Here is a 19,775-nt window from a genome sequence, read left to right as displayed (position 1 = left end):
TCGTTCTCTGTCTCAAAAATAAATAAATGTTAAAAAAATTAAAAAGAAAAGAATCTGGTTTCTTTTGTTTCTCTCTTTTTCTTTTTCTTTCTTCCTTTCTTTCTGAGAGAGAGAGGGCGCAAGTGAGCAAGGGCAGAGAGAGAGAGAGGGAGGGAGTAAGAGAGAGAGAGAGAAGCAGGGGCTCACCTGGAGCAGGGCTTGGACTCACTTGATGTGGGACTCGAACTCACGAACAGTGAAATCATGACCTGAAATCACAACCTGAGCCGAAGTCAGATGCTTAACGACCGAGCCACGCAGGCGCCCCATTTGTTTTATTTCTTAAATGCCACATATGAATGAAATCATATGGTATTTTTCTTTTTCTGCCTGACTTATTTCACTAAGCATTATACTCTCCAGCTGCATCCATGTTGTTGCGAATGGTAGGATCTCGTTCTTTTTGTGTTAGAGTAATAAGGCCATTGTGCGTATGTATATCACACATCTTCTTTATCCATTCATCTCTTGATGGACACTTGCGTTGCTTCCGTATCTTGACTATTGTAAATAATGCAACACGTGAAGCTTTATGTAATGTTCCTGGCTCTGCCTTTTTAAAAAAAATTTTAATATTTATTCATTTTTGAGAGAGAGACAAAATGTGAGTGGGGGAGGGGCACAGAGAGAGGGAGACAAAGAGTCGGAAGCAGGCTCCAGGATTCGACTTCTCAGCACAGAGCCCGATGTGGGGCTCGAACCCAGGAACTGTGAGATCATGACCTGAGCCAAAGTCAGATGCTAAACCAACTGAGCCACCCAGGCGCCCCTTGGCTCTGCCTTTTTGAGGCTTGCCTCTTTCTGGGGACATAGAGGCTGTATATAGTCTAGATGTAGGTGACACGGCTCCAGTTCTAGCCCTGGCAATGTGGTCCCCGATTCAATACGCATTTATTGAGCTCTGTCCAAGCCTAGTCCCCACGGAAAGCTACTTGGATCTGGACATCAATCCTGCCTTCTCTTTGGCCACTGCCACCACCAGCTCTGTTTTTTTAGAGGCTAGTATTTTCAACAAACTCCTCTAAGCCCTGGCTGAATTTACTTGAAGTAGTTTTGCCTCCAGGTGCTTGAATTATCATTTTGTAATTATTAGTAGCTATTCAGATTCACACAGACTCCTAATATAGTCAGGAACACATCAGCGAGATCTTCCAAAGCTATGGTTCCATCTAAAACTCTCCTCATTTCTAATTTTTTTTTTCATTTGAAGCTAGTTCACTCTCCTGCTAAAACAAATTTTGTTTCTTATTTGGGTCTCTGTTCTTAAATTTACCAGGGATATTTGGCCTCAAGTCTTTCTCTCTTTTAAGCTACTCCTGAGGAGTCTCTCTTACAAATATGACTACTTAACTCGTATTTTCTTTGGTCTGGAGGGGCCACATCCGTGGTTCCAGCTTTAAGAGGCATCATTAGTTTTTGCTTTACCACAGTGATGTGTGTGTTAAAGCAAAACCAGCAATCATATTGTCTTAGATGTGGTGGATGAATTTTTTGTGTTAGAAACAATCATTGTGCCACGATGCAAATGAAATGTAATTTTATGGAAATATGTGATACAGTGTGAAGCAGAGCTGCTTAGACACAAATCCGTAGGTTTTTATCTGGTTAATGCAACTTCAAAAATATTGGTGGCTTGAATTCAGGTCATTTTTGTCCCTTCTCCCAAACAGTAATGATTGATATATGACAAATGTGGTTAAAAGCTGCACTCTAGAGCCACTTATTAGCTTAAAGACCTTAGAAAGTTACTGAATTTCTCTGTGCCTTAGTTTCCTTGTCTATTAGACGAGGATAAAAATAGTACCACTGTCTTGGGTTGTTGCAAGGATTAAATGAGTTGATATGTAGACTGCTAGAATAGGGCTAGCACATCGGTGGGTAATAATCGGTGGGTAAGTAGTAATACTTACTACTGTGTAAGTATTAGCTAGTATATGAAAAATACTGGATGAGGATCTTTTGGAAGTCAGACAAAATGTAGGTATGCATTTTTATAGTGTAGTGTTACTTTTTAAATGTGTTGGCTAAGCTAATTGTGATTTCAACCGTGATAAATACCAAATGTTTAAATGTTCTAAAACAGAGAACTGTTTTATTTTTGCAATTCTGTTTTATTCTGCAAACTTTTGATAATTGAGTGACCCCAGGAGTTTTCCGCCTTAGATGGGAAACAGAGTTATCAGAGTCAAGGTAAGGGTAAGAAGAAGAATCTGAATGTTTCTTTTACATCTCATTAGGTTTTGTGTGTGTTTGTTGTTTTGACATCTGATTGTTGAATCTCTTCCTCTGTTACTTTTTGTAATCCCCCGTGGCCAGATACTCTGCTCTGTTTTGCTTCTTGCACAGTTTGTTTGGATTTTACTTTCTCTCTTACTCACTGCAGTAAGGCAGCCAGCTCTCGCAGTGGGTACCGTTTAGAAAATTTAGATCTCAATTTTGCAGCTTGTCTGTGCACAATAAACAGTCAACCTGTGCCAATTTTTTTCCAGGCTCTTTTTCCAGGCAGAGGAAGGACAACTGGCCACGCTGGGCAGGAATGCCCTGTACTCTGCAGTGGGTGGCTAGGAGCTGAGCTAAAATACAAGAGAGCCAACCTCAATCTAATTTTTTCTTTCACAGATTTGGATATCATTACAACTGAAAAATTTGTGGTGGCCACTTAATTTCCCTTTTTACACTGTTGTAGTTGTTTTTTTTAACAAGTTACTTCTTGAAATTCAAGGTCATACACAACATGAGCAGGGTTCCCTGAAACGTTGCAAGATCTTCCTGAAAGGTGTCTGGTCTGGGTTTGGGAACTGTGGGTAGGAAACAAGGAATTTACTTCTGCGCTGCTAGTCTGAGCCCATTGATGTCTCCCTTTATCTGTTGGTGCTTTGAATTTGTCGTCATGAAAGTATAAATGGCTCAGTGTAAAACCACATATAGTAATTTGTGTCTTCTTGATTTTTTTTTTTGATAATTTCATAAGTGACTAGTGGTATCTGTAGTTAAGGGATACCAGAACAATATATCTAGTCCAGCATTTATCTATCGATTTGGTTATTTTTAAATTAATTAATTAGTTAATTAATTTAGAGACAGAGAGAGAGAGCAGGGGAGGGGCAGAGAGAGAGAAAAAGAGACAATCCCAAGCAGGCTCTGCCCTGTCAGCGCAGAGCCTGGTACGGGACCCCATCTCATGAACCAAGAGATCATGACCTGAGCTGAAATCAAGAGTCAGACCTCCATCCAACCCACTGAGCCACCGGGCGCCCCTATCAATTCAGTTCTTGAATCAGAGATGATCATAGGTGATTTGCAAGCATATATGGAATATAACAATATCCTGTGTGTTAAAAGTTGGGTGACAGAGGAAAGAAACACAGTAAGGACAAACTATGGAGTCAGAAAGACAAGTTAAAATACAATACCATAACATTATATTATACCAGTGGTTTCTAAATTTAGCATGCATTGACCTGGGTATTTGAGTATTTGTTAAGAATGCAGGTTCTTTGGCCTTGCCCCATGAACTCTGGCCCCTGCATTGCTAACACGCGCCTCCAGGCGATTATGACGGGCTGTGTAGGACCACCTCAAGCAGCACTGACCTGTCTACTTGCCGCAGATGGTAAGTACGGCTCCAAGCTTTCTGGCATTCAACATGAAAAGGGAAGGTTGGGGGGTGCCTGGGTGGTGCAGTCGGTTAAGCGTCCGACTTCAGCCAGGTCACGATCTCGCGGTCCGTGAGTTCGAGCCCCGCGTCAGGCTCTGGGCTGATGGCTCAGAGCCTGGAGCCTGTTTCCGATTCTGTGTCTCCCTCTCTCTCTGCCCCTCCCCCGTTCACGCTCTGTCTCTCTCTGTCCCAAAAAAAATAAATAAACGTTGAAAAAAAAAACTTTAAAAAAAAGAAAAGGGAAGGTTGCCTTTTCAGTGTGCAGAAGATACCATCTTTGGCTTAGGTATAAATAAAGGTTTAACTGTACTTATATTAACTTGGATATCTAAATGGAATCTTGACGTGCACAGGAATTTGGAAAGAAATGTCTTCTCTTACCCTCCCTAACATAAAGTATGTCAATGAGTCTGTTGTATTCAACTAAATGTATTAATTGACCTTTTAGGGGTATGTACCAAAGTCGCTTAGGGAGAATAGAAAAGATGGAAAAAAAAAAGTGGGAATGGGGGGATGGAAAAATACCAAACAGGAAGAGGAGTGAGAGAATGAAAAATGCAGATGGCCACCAGTTTGGACAAGAGTTTGGTCTTAATTACAAAAGGTGAACCTACTGCCTACCCCATAACCCAGCGTTTTCCTTACTAAGAGAACACCTATGAATTTGTGCACACTAATGCCAGGAAAGAGGAACAGAAAGTTTATAGCTGCAGAGTTTGCAATAACTAAAAATTGGAAACACTCATCCACAGTAGAAGGGAGAAACCATGGAATACAATGGATTTCTAAACAGTGACAAAAATGAATCAACTACAGTTACGTGCAAAAACATGGATTAATTAAAAAAACAATGCTCAGGTGCCTGGGTGGCTCAGTCAGTTAAGTGTCTGATTCTTGATTTTGGCTCGGGTCATGATCTCACAGTTCATGGGTTTGAGCCCTGTGTTGAGCTCTGCACTGACAGTGCAGAGCCTGCTTGGGATTCTCTGTCTCCTTCTCTCTTTTCCTCTCCCCTGCTTGCTCTCGATCTCTCTCTCTCAAAATAAATAAACATTAAAAAAAATAATGCTGATCAGAGGAAGCCAGATTGAGGAAAACGCACATTGTATGATTCCATTTGTATACATTTCAAATGGGGAAAAAAAGAGCTGACCCATTGTTTAGAGGTGTGTAGTCGGAAGTCAGGAGTCATCACCTCTCCAGGGAAGGAAGGAGCCGGGATCATGAAGGGGGCATATGGAGATCTTGGGCAGATGATGGTCATTCATTTCTTTTTCTTTTCCAGTTTTATTGAGATATAATTGACATAGAGCACTATATAAGTTCAAGGGGAATGGGTATAATGATTTGACTTACATGTGTTGTGAAAGGATAACCACAATAAGTTTAGTTAATATCCATCATCTCATATAGATACAGAAAAAGAAAAAGAAAACCAGTGTTTCTCCTGGGGTGAGATTTACACTTTTAACTTACATATATACTGTACAGCAGGGTTAGCCATAGTCATCATGCCATATATTACATCCCGTTTATTTATTTATCCTATAACTGGAACTTTGTACCTTTTGACCACTTTCTTCCAAGTCCCCCTCCCCTCACCTCTGGCAACCAACCACAAATCTGATCTCTTTTTCTGTAAGTTTGTTTTGCTTTTGTTTTAGATTCCTCATATAAATGAAATCATGTAATATTTGTCTTTGGCTTATTTCATTTGGCATGATGCCTTCAGTGTCCATCCATATTGTCCCAAATGGCAGAATCTCCTCAGTTTTTGCAGCTAAATAATATTCCACTGTATGGATATACCACAACTTCTTTATCCATTCGTCCACTGATGGACGCTAAGTTGTTTCCATGTCTTGGCTATTGTGAGTAATGCTATTAACATGGATGTGCAGTTATCTTCAACATAGTGTTTGTATTTCCTTCAGATATATTTCTAGAGGTAGAACTGGATCATATGGTGGTTCTTGTTCATGTCCTGACTTGGCTGGTAGTTATATAGGTGTGTGTTTTAATATAATTCGATAAGCTGCTTTTTGTACTTTTCTGTATGTGTGTTACTTTTCACAATAAAAAAGTTTTTTAAATGTGGAGGGAATGTTATCAACAGGTTCATGGATAAACACATGGTGGTATATCCATACAATGAAATATTACTTTGCAAAAAAAAAAAGAATGAACTATTGATACAAGCAACAAATCGATGGTCTCAAAATCATTACACTGAAGAAACCAGTTAAAAAGAGGGTATAATCTATTATTCTATTTACATACAATTCTAGGAAGTAGAAACTATTCTGTAGTGGCAGAAAGGTGCTCAATGCTTGCCTGGGAACTGGGCCAAGTAGGAATGAGAGCGAGAGTTTACTAAGGGCACAAGGAAATTTCAGGAGTGATGGAGATGTTCATTATCATAATGGTGGTGATGATTTTGCAGGTAGTTAACAAGGACCGAATTTATCAAAGTGTGTTTGTTAAATATATGCAGATTGTTGCCTGTCGATTATACCTCAATTAGAGTGTTAAAAAAATGTTGAGGGGAGACAAATAAGGTGTCAGAAATGCCAATGTAATGGAACAGTCCTGACCAAACGCTCTCACAGTGAAGTGTGGAAATCCTTCATGCCAAGGGGGAATGAGAAGTGGGCAGAGGGAGAGGGAGACACAGAGAGTCCCAAGTAGGCTCCACACTGTCAGCACAGAACCCTATGTGGAGTTCGAACTCACGAACCGTGAGATCATGACCTGAGCCAAAACCCAGGGTCAGACGCTCGACCGACTGAGCCACCCAGGTGCCCCACTCAGTTAAATTTAAATAAAATTATTTCTTAGAATCAGATCTAATTCAAACTAATGTGAAATTATAAGTGCCAAGTATTTAGCTAATTAAATTGAGACTTTGAGTAATTAAACTTTTTAAAGGTAGGATAAACTAATTATTAATTCTTTCTTTAAAGATTTCTTTAAATCTTTCTTTAAAATGCTGAGCCTTGGAATGCCTGGGTGGCTCAATCGGTTAGGTGTCTGACTTCGACTCAGGTCATGATCTCGCTGTTCGTGAGTTGGAGTCCCGTGTCGGGCTCTGCGCTGACAGCTCAGAGCCTGGCTTCTGCTTCGGATTCTGTGTCTCCCTCTCTCTCTCTGCCCCTCCCCCAGTTGCACGGTCTCCCTCTCTTTCAGAAATAAATATTAAAAAAATTAAAATAAAATGCTGAGCCCTACAGTCAACACGTTTCTAGGGGGTCAGGTAGCACTTCTAAGCATCTTCTGAGATGCTCTAGGCATCCAAAGATTTGATACCGAATGAAATGAATACGTATTTTTTATTTTTCTGGAGGAGTATTGTCAGATATTAAAATAAGAAATAATTATGTAAAACTGTAATGAAAGGTTGAAAAGTGAAGGCACATGCACAAGGTAAAAACTCGCCTCAACAAAGGTAGAGAAAATCACACTGGATTCTACTTTGAGTACTCTACCTGTCACATGCATACGGACAGAGAATGCATTCGGAGACTTGCTGGGATTGAGTCCGTACAAGACGAGTGATGGCCACTGCCGTGGTACTCTTTCGTGCCATTCTCCATAATAGGTACTTATGTATTTTGTTTGCAGTTGTCCCCCAAATTTATGAGAATGAAGCCTTGTTCTCCCCAGGCCCCCAAACCTTTTCTGTTGTCCTCATTCTCCTTTCTGTTCACCCTCATCCACACCAGATGTTCCTCAATCTCATCCTTCAGTAGAAAAGAACTTACTCTTCCTTGTGCCTCTTACCTCACTTCCTTTGTCCTAATGGTAGTATCTGAGCAGAATCAAGAAATAAACTGTGAAAAAAATGAGTTGGATCTAAAAGCCTTATGGGGTGCCTGAGCAGCTCAGTTGGTTGAGCATCCAACTTCAGCTCAGGTCACGATCTCATGGTTCATGAGTGCGAGCCCCGCATCGGGCTCTCTGCTGTCATTGCAAAGCCTGCTTGGGATCCTCTGTCTCCCTCTCCCTGTACCCCTCCCCTGCTCATGCTCTCTGTCTCCCTCTCAAAAATGAATAAACATTAAAAAAATAAAAGCCTTGTATCTATTCCATTTTTCCCATCAGCTTCAGTTTGTAGGATTTTGACTAACAAATTTGGAATCATCTGAGAAACTTTTAAAACTCATCTGTCATTGTTTTTTCCCCAGTGGCAGCTAAAGATTGCATTCATGGGGTTTTGCCAGAATAAACAGTCTGAATCTTTAGTGAGATCTCTGAAACCCAACTCCCAGCCATTTCTACAGGATGGGTCAAGACGGGGCCTCTTGAGTTTGCCCTTTACAGAAATAGCTTCTCTATAACTGATTCCTGGCATGGTACATTGTGGAGCCCACTAAACTTAGAATATGCAATATGTTTTTCATTTTTGAGCTTTTAATCGACATGGGAAAATAAGAATTACCACCGGTGCTCCATAATTGTTACGTTTTAATGTATTCATTAGATTGGAGGTCATATGAAATCAGCTTTTACTGTTTTCATTGATACTTGGGGAAAATAATTTTACAGAACTTTCTGGATGGAAAACGGTACTAGAACATCAAAAGTGCAAATACTAGTAACCGTTATGAGCAAGCATTAATCTACTTTATAAAGCTGTTATTATAAGGGGGATTTGATTTGAGATTTCATGTCTCATGAATTGTGGCAGTGTAGAGCAGGAATGGCTCTGATGAGACATCAAGTCAAATTCCTTCATTTTACAGATAAAACCCTGAAGGTATGTGCTGCTAGGCAATGTCAGAGGTGGGACAGGGACCCAGGACTCCGGGCCTCCTACCCTTACAGAGCAATTCCTAAATCACTTTCACATGAAATATAACTTTAGAAGAGTTTATTCGAGCGCCCGGGTGGCTCAGTCAGTTAAGCGTCTGACTTCAGTTCGAGTCATGACCTCACGGCTCATGGGTTCGTGCCCCCAGTTGGCCTCTCTGTAGTCAGCACAGAGCCTGCTCTGGATCTTTTGTCCCCTCCTCTCTCTGCCCATCCCCCACTAGCACACGTGCACACACGCACACACTTTCAAAAATAAACAAACATTAAAAAAGAAAAAAAAAGAGTTTATTCAATACACTTAAAGCTCAATAAATTTCAGAGTCGTAAAACTTCTGTTGGAACATTGTATTGTACTAGGTGTGATACCAGGTGGTTAACACACGGTGTATTAGAGGCCCCTGCGTGGCTCAATCGGTAGAGCATGTGACTCTTCATCTCAGGGTCATGAGTTCAAGCCCCACATTAGGCGTAGAGCTTACATTAAAAAAACACACACACGATAGGGGTGCCCGGGTGGCTCAATTGGTTAAGCCTCCGACTCTCGATTTCGGCTCAGGTTATGGTCTTAACAGTTTGTGAGTTCGAGCCCCGCCCTGCTGGTGTGGAGCCTGCTTGGGATTCTCTCTCTCCCTTTCTCCTTGCCCCTCCCCCCCTCCCTCTTGCTCTCTTTCAAAATAAATAACCTTAAAAAAATACAGTATATCACCTACCATCTAACCAAAGATTGGAAAACTTTGACGCTTACAGCTATACACATGTGCACGTGCACACACAGACAGAATAATAGAAAATAAAGGCTCTGGAGAACTTGGCAAACCTACAACCCTCCTGGTACTGGCTGTGTTTCCTCAGGCCATTCTGTAAAGTCCTAAAACCCGAGTTTCACATTTGTGAAGTGAGGAGAAACAAATCACTCTTAGACTGCGAGGGACAGAGTGGACAGTGTGTTAAGCGTTTGGCACACTGCCACCTGACGAGCTTTCTACACGTGTTCTTGGTAACAAGATGTACAAACTGTTGTCATTTGGAGGGAGGGGATGAAGGTATGTTGCTTCCCCGGTCATCTGTGCCCGCATGCTCCCTGTGAGGGTTGGTGCCCGTAGGCCCGAAAACTTATGCAAACAGCTTCTGACAAAGGGAAAAGGAGCAGAGTGAGCAGAGATAAAAGAAGGGGTTTGCCTCTGTCAGGATGGAAATGCCACAGAGGAGTCTGAGAAAGGCTAGTCTGCAGAAGTTTCTACAGAGACTGGGGCAGGAGTAGACTTTCTTTGTAGGCTCTACTTTACCTGCTGACACTTCAATGTCGCTTTTCCTCAGGGTTACCTGCTTCTCTCCCCACCTGTATCAGCCAGAGTAGGCTTGATTTTGCTGCAATAACCCATGATCCCCAAATCTCAGAGGCTTCTAACAATAAATACTTAATTACCACCATTGCTTGGTTGCTTGTAGTCTTTATTCTGAAACCCAGACCGACTGAGCGGCCTCTGTCTGGGATGTTGTTGCTTGTCCTAGCAGGTGGAAAAGACCATGGAGGACCTTGAGCTGGACCTCAGAGCTGCACAGAAGGGAGGAGACACACATAATTTCCATTCGCGTGTCGTTGGTCCAAACAAGTAACGTGACCAAACGTGACATCAACAAGATGGTAAAATCTAAACTTCCCCAGGGAGGGGCAGTGAAGCTTTGTAACAGTAACAGTTCACTCCATGACTGTCCTGACCTCAGTGTCATCTCAACTATTCCTGTGGTCAGAGTGACTGTCTGTGTGATCCTAGATTCTGTTGTCTACCTCACATCTCTGCGCTGAAAGCCAGACCCACACGCACAGCTGCAATCAGGCAGCTGTCCTTGGTCACTTTAATATGACCAAACTGAAGTCATTTCCTCTTTAGCATTTCATTTCTTTTTGATTAATGACCCACTGTCCACCTGCCCACCCAAATCAGACACCTGGGTGTCATCTCTGACTTCTTCCCCTCCTTATTCACCCCATCTCCAGCCCAACCAGAAGGTCCTCTTGATTGTAACCAATAAATGTCCCTTGAATATTTCTGCTGCTTTTCATTTCTCCTACCCCTACTAGTTCAGGATATAGTCCTTCTATTCTGGACTACTTTGGTGAGCTCTTCAAAATCTCAGTGGCTCCATGTTTCTCCTCTCCAATTCATTCCACCCAAGATCCAAGCGATCTTTCTGGTTTGCAGATCTGACGACACGCCCTTCTGTTGACCCCTCTGCATAAGCCCTTGCGTGGCTTGTGATTGAGAATAAAGCTGTGGAACACTAATACGATTCTTCGTCTGCCTCTCCAGTCTCTCCTAAACTGTTATCCCACCCTTCACACCTGCTTACATTTCATGCCCCTACCACAATGAGCCCCTTCCATTTTCTCTAATGCGCCCTGCTCTCTCTTACTTCTAGAATACTGTGTGTGTTGTTCCTGCTGACTATTGGGCTCTATTTCTTCTTCAGCTGGCTATGTAGTTCATCCCTCAGATCTCAGCTTAAACATCACTTCCCCCAGGAAGCCTCCTCTGGCTCCATCCTAAACTAGGTAAGATGTTCCTATTATGCATTTCTGTGTCACCATATTTCCTTTTCTGTGTCACAGATCACCTGCTTACAGCTTACTTAAGCTGTCTTTGCTCCTACACGGTGATCTCTAAGGGCAGTGACTGGTTCAACGTTACATTTCCAACTCCTAGCAGAGTGCCTTGAATAGTCTAGGGGCTAGTAAGTGTTTATGGTACAAGAGTACATGGCCATTCACGGTGTCAAACAGTAGGGTTTGGCCTGAGCTCAAGAGCAAAGCAGAAAGACATGAAAAGGTGTTTGCTTTCTTAATGTCAAGGCAAGCTGAGGAAGGCTAACTGGGTTTAGGGCTAGAGGTACAGTATCAAAGTGAAAAAGACCTCTGGAGAAAGGTAAAGGAAAGCAGCGTCGGGAAGAAGTGAGATCCACTGGAATAGAAGCTTCTCAAGAGAATGGATTTTTGTTTTGTTCACTGCAAAATCCCTGTGCCTAGAACAGTGTTCAACACATATTAGCCAGTTAAGAATTAACTTTATTGAATGAATGAATGAATGAATGAATGAATGAACAAATTGTGGGTCAGGGTCCTTGGGTTCCAGAACCAACCGTGGCTGATGTAAGCAGAAAAGGAATTTAATAGAAGGACATAGGTCACTAACAGAATCAACGCAAAGACCAGAGAATCGAGCCTTGAAAATGAACAGCAACCAAGAAGAGGTGAGCAGGTGGAACCATGGCCAAGCTTCCATCACAGGAATACCTGCTAAGGAGCTGCCACTGGCACCACTGCTGACAGACACGGCTGTCCCTGGCCCTGCCACCACTGATCATTAGCTGTAGAGCCACTGGACTCTTAACGCCACTGCCCTCCTTGTGAGTCAGGTCTCACCGACCCTGTGATCTGACTTGACTCCTTCAAGATTCAAAGTCCCGGACAGCAATACCTGACAGGCTGTACCAAGGTTGACTGCCTGCTCAGTGGCTGCCAGAAAGAGGAAGAGAGTAAATATTTGTCCCCTGTCAGCAGAGGGGGCCATGTCACCACCTGTTTGAGATTCCTCCCTAAATGAGACATTCTGTGCAGGGCAGCCTAAAAAAAAAATCTTTTAAGTGTTCACTGTGGGAGGACCGGACAGAAAAATTGAGAACCAAGGAAAGTATTTTCTCATTTAAATTATTTAATTGTAAACATTCACTATTAAAAACACAATCAGTTCAGAAGTTTGTAAAGTATAAAATGTATGTTTCCTCCCTACTTCCCAAGCTCCATCTTGCTGCACGAAGTAACCCCCACTGTCAGATGGGAAGATGTTCTTACACACTTCTTCAAGAAGGTTCTTGGCTAAGAATTGTTTCTTTTTTTTTTTTTTTTTAATTTTTTTTTCAACGTTTATTTATTTTTGGGACAGAGAGAGACAGAGCATGAACGGGGGAGGGGCAGAGAGAGAGGGAGACACAGAATCGGAAACAGGCTCCAGGCTCTGAGCCATCAGCCCAGAGCCTGACGCGGGGCTCGAACTCACGGACCGCGAGATCGTGACCTGGCTGAAGTCGGACGCTTAACCGACTGCGCCATCCAGGCGCCCCGAGAATTGTTTCTTTTAATGTTTGTTTGAGAGAGAGAGCAGGGGGCAGGCAGAGAGACAGGGAGAGAGAGAATCTCAAATAGGCTCCGCACTGCTAGGGAGGAGCCCAGTGCCGGGCTCTAACCCACAAACCATGAGATCGTGACCTGAGCCGAAATCAAGACTCAGATGCTCAACCAACTGAGCCACCCAGGTGCCCCAAGAATTGTTTCTTAAACCACACAGGGCTGGACTCCATAGCTATTACTGGGTGCTTGTAATTTACATATAGACCTTTACTGGCTGATGTTTTTTCCTTGGGAATCAAGTGGCTGCTTGGAGCCTCGTGCCTGGTGATGGCATCTGTCACTTTGATGAGTGAGCACAATTTGAATTCTGTTGGAGGGAACGTCCTCGCTCTGCCTTACTTGATTTCTGTTGCCAAGGAGACAAGTTCCTATTCAGGATGTCTCATGTAGAGAGTTCTCTAGATTATCTGAAATAATGCTTTGCTGGGATTTTTAAGAAATAAAGTTCTAGAATGAACCCATCTTCAACTAACCTCCAGTGAAGTTATTCTGGGGGTGTAGCTGTTAATTTTTCTTGTTGTGCTCGTGGCTGGCTGGTCCGTAGTACCCAGGAAGCAGCACTCAGGTGCCCCACTGTGGCTGGGCGGTGCAAACGTCAGACTCTTTTCTTCGAGACCATTTCACATAGAGGGTTGCTCAGATAAGCAAGTTGAATTTTAACAAAGCAGAACTGGTTGTTAAAAGATCATATTTGTAAGAAATACATGAAACAAAGTTGGAAACTGAATAATATGCTTAAGTGAGGTTGGATATAATGTGTCTCGGGTTGTCACGTGGCTGACCCAAATCAGTGAGACTAGCCCCCAAATAAGTATCCAGGGTGGTATCCCATGGGGCCTTTCAAGAGCCTGGAAGCAAATCTAGCACTTTATTCCAGCCTGCTTTGCTCTCTTGTCGCATGACTAGGTTTATGTCAACGGAAGACGTTGCGTATGTAGTTTCTGAATGGTGCCAGGTGCTGCTTCTCCGAAGAATGTTTGGTAATATTTGGTATTTCCACATGGACGGGAGCAGATCTGCTAAGATTTAGATGAGCTCTCAGGATTCCCACCCAAAACCTTTATGTCTGAAATTCATGCAGTGTTAGTTCTGTTTTATACCCAGGCTAGATTTTAGGTCTTCTTGATAGAATCTAGTAAGCAGATATGGGTTGAGATTTTAAAATGTGGGTTAATTGAGATAATGCCAGTTTGGAATCTCAGCCAAAATAAAAGTCCACTTTTGGGGGCCATTTTGAGTGTTGATAACAGAGAACAGTCTTCGTTTAAAAATACCATGTTACAACAAATAATTACAGCAAAGCAGTGGTGAATATGACAGAAAGCCATAATATTTTACAAAGAAACACTGGCTCTTTAAAAAATAAGGTACCGGGTCAAGTGGCAACGTTTAAAAAGAGGTGCAAGCGATGAACTTTGATGTTTTCAATTGAAATTAAATTTAGTCCTTGCCTTGGTGTTCTTGACTGTTATACAAACAATCCTCAGTAGACAAGAAATATTGGGAAACTCAGTATCACATGCATCTGTTAAAATACTACCCTTGTTTTGTCTGAACAGGAAGTGAACAATTCTGCTGTGTCCCCAGAGAGAGGCTAGACCATGCCTGGGGCATTGAAGGGTCAGCAACTGCCCAAGGAAAAGAATTAGAGGCATCAGCTGCAGAAAAAGCAAGCTTCGCAGCGGTGGCCACGATGATGATTGTGGTGGCAGCATCAGGGGATCAGTGCTGCCTGGAGAGGGGGTTTGGGGCTGGAATCTGTGGCAGTGCTGATTCTGGTTTCCTTTTCAGTCTCTGGGCCAGAAGCCAGGTGCTCTACTGAGCATTACAAAATTTTGGTACAGTCACAGTTTTCTCCACGGAAATGAAAATACGTGTCCATGGAAGTCTGGAACACCAGGGCTCCTAGTGGCTCTATCTAGAATAGCCCCAAATGGAAAATAGTCCAGAAACTGAAAACAACCCAGATGTCCGTCAACAGGTAGTAAGTTGAGTGTTATTCACCAGTAAAAAGGATGCACGTGGTGATGTGGAAAGTCTCAAAATTTTTATGCTGAGTGAAACAAGTCCCCTACCCCCAATGAAAAGAGAATATGCTATATAATTCCATTTATGTAAAACTCTAGAAAATGCCAACTCATCTTTAGCAAAGAAAACAGATCAGTGGCTGCTTGTGGATGGGGTAGAGGGTGGCATGGATTACAAGGGGGCACATGGAAGGGCATCTGGGTGGCTCAGTCGATTAAGCGTCCAACTTCGGCTCGGGTCATGATCTCGTGGTTCATGAGTTTGAGCCCCGCATTGGGCTCTGTGCTGACAGCTCAGAGCCTGGAGCCTGCTTTGGATTCTGTGTCTCCCTTTCTCTGCCCCTTCCCTGCTCACTCTCTCTCTCTTAAAAATAAACATTAAAAAAAAACCCAAAACAATAGTAAAAGAATATCTGTTTTATAGATGAGGAAGCTAAAGCCTAGAGAGGGTAAGTAACTTGCCCAAGGTCACGCAGCCAACTGGTAGTATGACCAGAATGCCATCGACTCCAAGACCTGAACCCCATAGTAGGAAAAGAAGTGTGAAGACAGAGCTAGAAGAATGAGTAGACCCAGAAAGAAGATTGCAAGAGGCAACATGCCAGTGAGGCAGCGAGGGGCAATAGAGAGCAAAGAGCACGGGAAGAACATCCACTGAGAGCATCTTGTGGGCACTCTTTCTTATGTACAGGAGCCTGCCTTTTCTCTTTTCTCGTTCAGTTTTCGACTCACCATAAAATTCACCATTTCAAGTATATAACTCAGTGGTTTTTATTATAGTCACAGGGCTGTGCAATCAGCATCAGCTAGTTTTATTTTTTATTTTTAAAAAATGTTTAAATGTCTTATTTATTTTGAGAGAGAGATTTAGAGTGTAAGCGGGGGAGGAGCAGAGAGGAGGTGAGAATCCCAAGCAGGCTGCACACTCTCAGCGCAGAGCCCGATGCGGGGCTCGAACCCATGAGGTGTGAGATCATGACTTGAACCGAAATCAAGAGTCAGACCCTTAACCGACTGAGCCACCCAGGTGCTCCAGCATAAGCTGTTTTTTTTTTTTTTTAACAATTTTGGCAGCCCCACAAGAAACTCTGTACCTGTCAGCTGTCACTCTGTCTTCCCCTTCACCGCACTCAGTCCCCACATCCCTAGAAACCACTAGTCTACTTTCTGTCCCTATAGTTTTGCCTCTTAGGATATTTCTTATAAATGGAATCCTACAATGTGTGGCCTTTTGTGCCCGGCACCCCTCACGTAGTATAATGTTTTTACAGTTCATCTATCTTGTAGCGTGTGTCAACACCTCATTCTTCTTCGTGGATGAATAATATTCCGCTGTACAAAAATGAGCTACATTCCGTTTATCTGATCATCAGTTGTTGGGCATTTGGACTGCTTCTACTCTTGGTGATTATAGATAATGCTGTCGTTCTCAATCAGTTTAAACAACTGATGGTGATTTTTAAGTGATATAGGGAGAGGCAGGTATCAATCATGGGCACACATACCATCCAAGCAGAAGCCTGTTTATTTGCAGGCTTCTGGTTTACCCTACGGTTAACAAAATATGTAGGGACTCTTCTGAAATATTTTCCCACGTGGTAAAGAATTTAGACTTAGGCTGTATAGGTTATGGTGATAGTGTTTCCTAATACTAATGTTTAGGGAGATTATTTGCAAAATAAGTGACAACATTTACTGGGCCCTTTTTAAAATTTTGCGAGTGTGTTTTCCAGTATAATTTTACACTCATCTCTGCGCTAACTAGGATTATTATTTTTGTTATGGAAGAGGCCTTGAGGCCCAGAGAAGTTGTACCTAGCACGTGCTGTTGATGTGTGGCAGGGGTCTCTGACCCACCTCTGAGCTCACCGGCAGCTGTATGCAGATAGCTTCTCATTTTAGCCACCTCGTCTTTCTGCTTCTCAGCATGAGGCTCTCTCAGGAGCCACAGGGGTGAGCTCAGGTTGCCTGAGAGCAGCTTTGAAGGGCTGGGGATCTAGTGACCCCAGGGCAACCCTAACCTGATGAGGTAAATACCTACTCTGCTTCCCTTTTTTCTTCCGGATGTTCTACAGCAGGAATTAGCAAAGTTTTCCTCTTAAGGGCAGATAGTAAATATTTCCCACTTTACACGCCAAACGATCTCTGTTGCAACTATTCAAATCTGCCCTTTCAGCAGAAAGCCCAGCCAGAAACCGTGCTAAGGGAATGAGCCTGGCTAGGGGCCAGTTAAACTTTATTTACAGAAAGAGGTGGTGGGTCTGATTTGACCTGCTGGCTGAAGTGTGCTGACCCCTATTCTCTGTGATTCTTCTGATTCCCCAGTGGGGTTGAACCCCAGTTGCCCCCAGAGGTAACCCATTCATTACCACACGCTTTGGGCTTGTCTTTCTTTCCCGTGTTGTCACTTGCATATCCTCACTTGTGCTTCCTGGGATTTCTAACCAGACAAACGTCCTGCCCCCAGTTCCTTTTCTTAGGGCCTGTTTTGGGAGGAACCAAACTGAGAAGCCAGGACAATGCTACTCAATATGATCTTTCGACGGGCAAACCATGTAAAGAGGTCACTGGCTCTGGAGTGAGTCTGAGCTGCTGTTCTGTGCCTGAATGGCCCTGGGTGAATGAATGCTTTGACCTCCTTGTACTTTGGTTTCTTCATCTGTAAAATGGGTATTATCACAGAACCTACCACAAAGTGTTGTTAAGATTTTAGGTTAATCTTTGTAAGAGAGGGTGGAGGGCCTAATATAGTGCATTTAGATATTATAAAGCATAGCAACTTTTGCACAGTTTATCAAGTTGTTGTTGTTGGTTTTTTTTTTTATTCATGGAAAAGTGCCTTGATGGTCTCTTTGCAGGAAAACTTTATATTGAATTGATGGAAATATGTTATTTATCATGTGTGAGACATATAAATGGCTGACCAAGAGTATGCATTTATACCCAGTTTGGACCTTGCTTATTTGAAAATCTGTCGTCCATCATTTTAAACAACACAAAGCACAAAGACTCTATCTTTTAGAGCTATATGCTGAAATATTTATGGACGAAATAGTACGTCATGGATCATTTTTTAAATAATCTGTTGGAGGAAAGTAGGCGTGGATATAAGTTAAACAAGATTGGTCCTGAGTTGACAGTTGTTGAAGGTGGGTGGTGGGACCTAGGAGTTTATTATCATATTCTCTCTACTTTCCTGTTTGAAAATTTCCATAATTTTAAGTTTTAAAAAAAATCTAAAGTTTCAAAAAAATAAAAATAAAGTAAAAAATTAAAACCCCACGGTTTCAGGGGCACCCGGGTGGCTTAGTTGGTTGAACATCCAAATTTGGCTCAGGTCATGATCTCACAGTCCTGAGTTCCAGCCCCGCGTCGGGCTCTGTGCTGACAGCTCGGAGCCTGGAGTCTGCTTCGGATTCTGTCTCCCTCTCTCTGCTTCTCCCCCCTTGCATGCACGTGCTCCCTGTCTCTGTCTCTCTCTCTCTCAAGAATAAATAAACATTTTAAAAAATTAACAAAAAACCCCCACAGTTTCAGAATTTAAAAATAAAACCTTGCTGTTATAAGGACTGCACTGTAGGAGGGAAGGAGGGGGATTATCTCCAGCTAGAGTCTGGGTACCACTATACCCCAATTGTCAATATATCAGAAGTACAAGATCTTTCTTACTCTAAATTTTTAATGTTTATTTATTTTTGAGAGAGAGACAGACAGAGCATGAGTGAGGGAGGGGCAGAGAGAGGGAGAGACAGAATCTGAAGCAGGCTCCAGGCTCTAAGTTGTCCACAGAGAGCCCAATGAGGGGCTCAAATTCATGGACCACCAGGTCATGACCTGAGCCTAAGTCTGCCGCTTAACTGACTGAGCCACCCAGGCTCCCCAGGGTCTTTCTCATTCTAAGTATACCCGTGACCCCCAGCAAGGGGGTGTCTTACATGGTCAGCAGCAAGGGAAGGGGCCTCACAACACTCAGGTGGAGAAGACAAGTCCCGGTATCACTCAGCAAGGATGGGAATGTGGACCTTATGGTCACAAATTAGCAGACTGCAAAAAGAATATCTGAAAAAGATGTCCAAGTAAATATTTTAAAGAGATCAGGGTATCCTCTCAGTAAAACGCTTAGGATCTACAAAGTGGTGATAGTATTTGTCCGGGAGCATAAAACACTGAAGATCTAGAAAAGGGTCACAGTCTTTGCTGAGAGGAGTAAGAGTTTCAGGTTTTAGGGGCTCCTGGGTGGCTCAGTCGGTTGGGCGTCCGACTTCGGCTCAGGTCACGATCTCGCAGTCTGTGAGTTCGAGCCCCGCGTCGGGCTCTGTGCTGACTGCTCAGAGCCTGGAGCCTGTTTCAGATTCTGTGTCTCCCTCTCTCTCTGACCCTCCCCCGTTCATGCTCTGTCTCTCTTTGTCTCAAAAATAAATAAACGTTAAAAAAAAATTTAAAAAAAAAGAGTTTTAGGTTTTAGAAAATTACCCTGAAGTTCAGTTGACAATGGACATGGGTTATACCATGGCCCCCACTCTGTGAGTGTAACCAATCTACAGATTAATGCCCAAGAGTCCTCAGGCTATAATGAGCCTTTCCCTTGACTGTAGTAACTCTCATTACTGTAGGAGACCTTGAAGGAGATGAAGGCAAAGGTGGGGAAGCCCAACTAGAAAGCAGTGCTGAGCTACAGGTGTCGGCAAAGCCCAGGGGCTTCCAGTTCCAGTGGCCTTAGATGATTTCTCCTGAATCTTCATGCTGCTTTTTGAGATTGTGTTGTGGTCTTCAGATGGCTCAGAGTGTTTTCAGATTTTTAACCCTCACGGTATGTGATTTAAAGTTCTTGTGGCTTGAAGGCACCAGGGTGGCTCAGACGGTTAAGCATCTGACTCTTGATTTCAGCTCAGGTCATGATCCCATGGTTCGTGAGATCGAACCCTGCATCGGGCTCTCTGATGACAGGGTAGAGGCTGCTTGGGATTCTCTCTCTCCCTCTCTCTCTCCCCCTCCCTCCTGCACTCTCTCTCTCTCAATAAATCAATAAACTTAAAATAAAATAAGATGAAAT

At 42.9% G+C, this 19,775-nt stretch overlaps 2 protein-coding genes across 7 annotated transcripts in view; one reads left to right on the top strand and one right to left on the bottom strand.

The window, feature by feature from the left end:
* Positions 1 to 19,775, top strand: part of TBC1D1 (TBC1 domain family member 1) — a 224,409-nt gene that overhangs the window by 32,172 nt on the left and 172,462 nt on the right. The window lies entirely within an intron of this gene.
* The window catches only part of LOC128314570 (translation initiation factor IF-2-like), a 28,842-nt gene continuing 22,138 nt past the window's right edge, over positions 13,072 to 19,775 (bottom strand). Inside the window, exon 3 of the transcript XR_008296361.1 lies at positions 13,072 to 13,365. The gene's annotated coding sequence lies outside the window, so the exon portion shown is untranslated. The remainder of the gene's footprint in view (positions 13,366 to 19,775) is intronic.

This window comes from Acinonyx jubatus, chromosome B1 (assembly GCF_027475565.1).
Source record: "Acinonyx jubatus isolate Ajub_Pintada_27869175 chromosome B1, VMU_Ajub_asm_v1.0, whole genome shotgun sequence".
NCBI lineage: Eukaryota > Metazoa > Chordata > Mammalia > Carnivora > Felidae > Acinonyx > Acinonyx jubatus.
The sequence above is the reverse complement of the archived record's forward strand: the minus strand, read 5'-3'. Positions and strand labels throughout refer to the sequence as shown.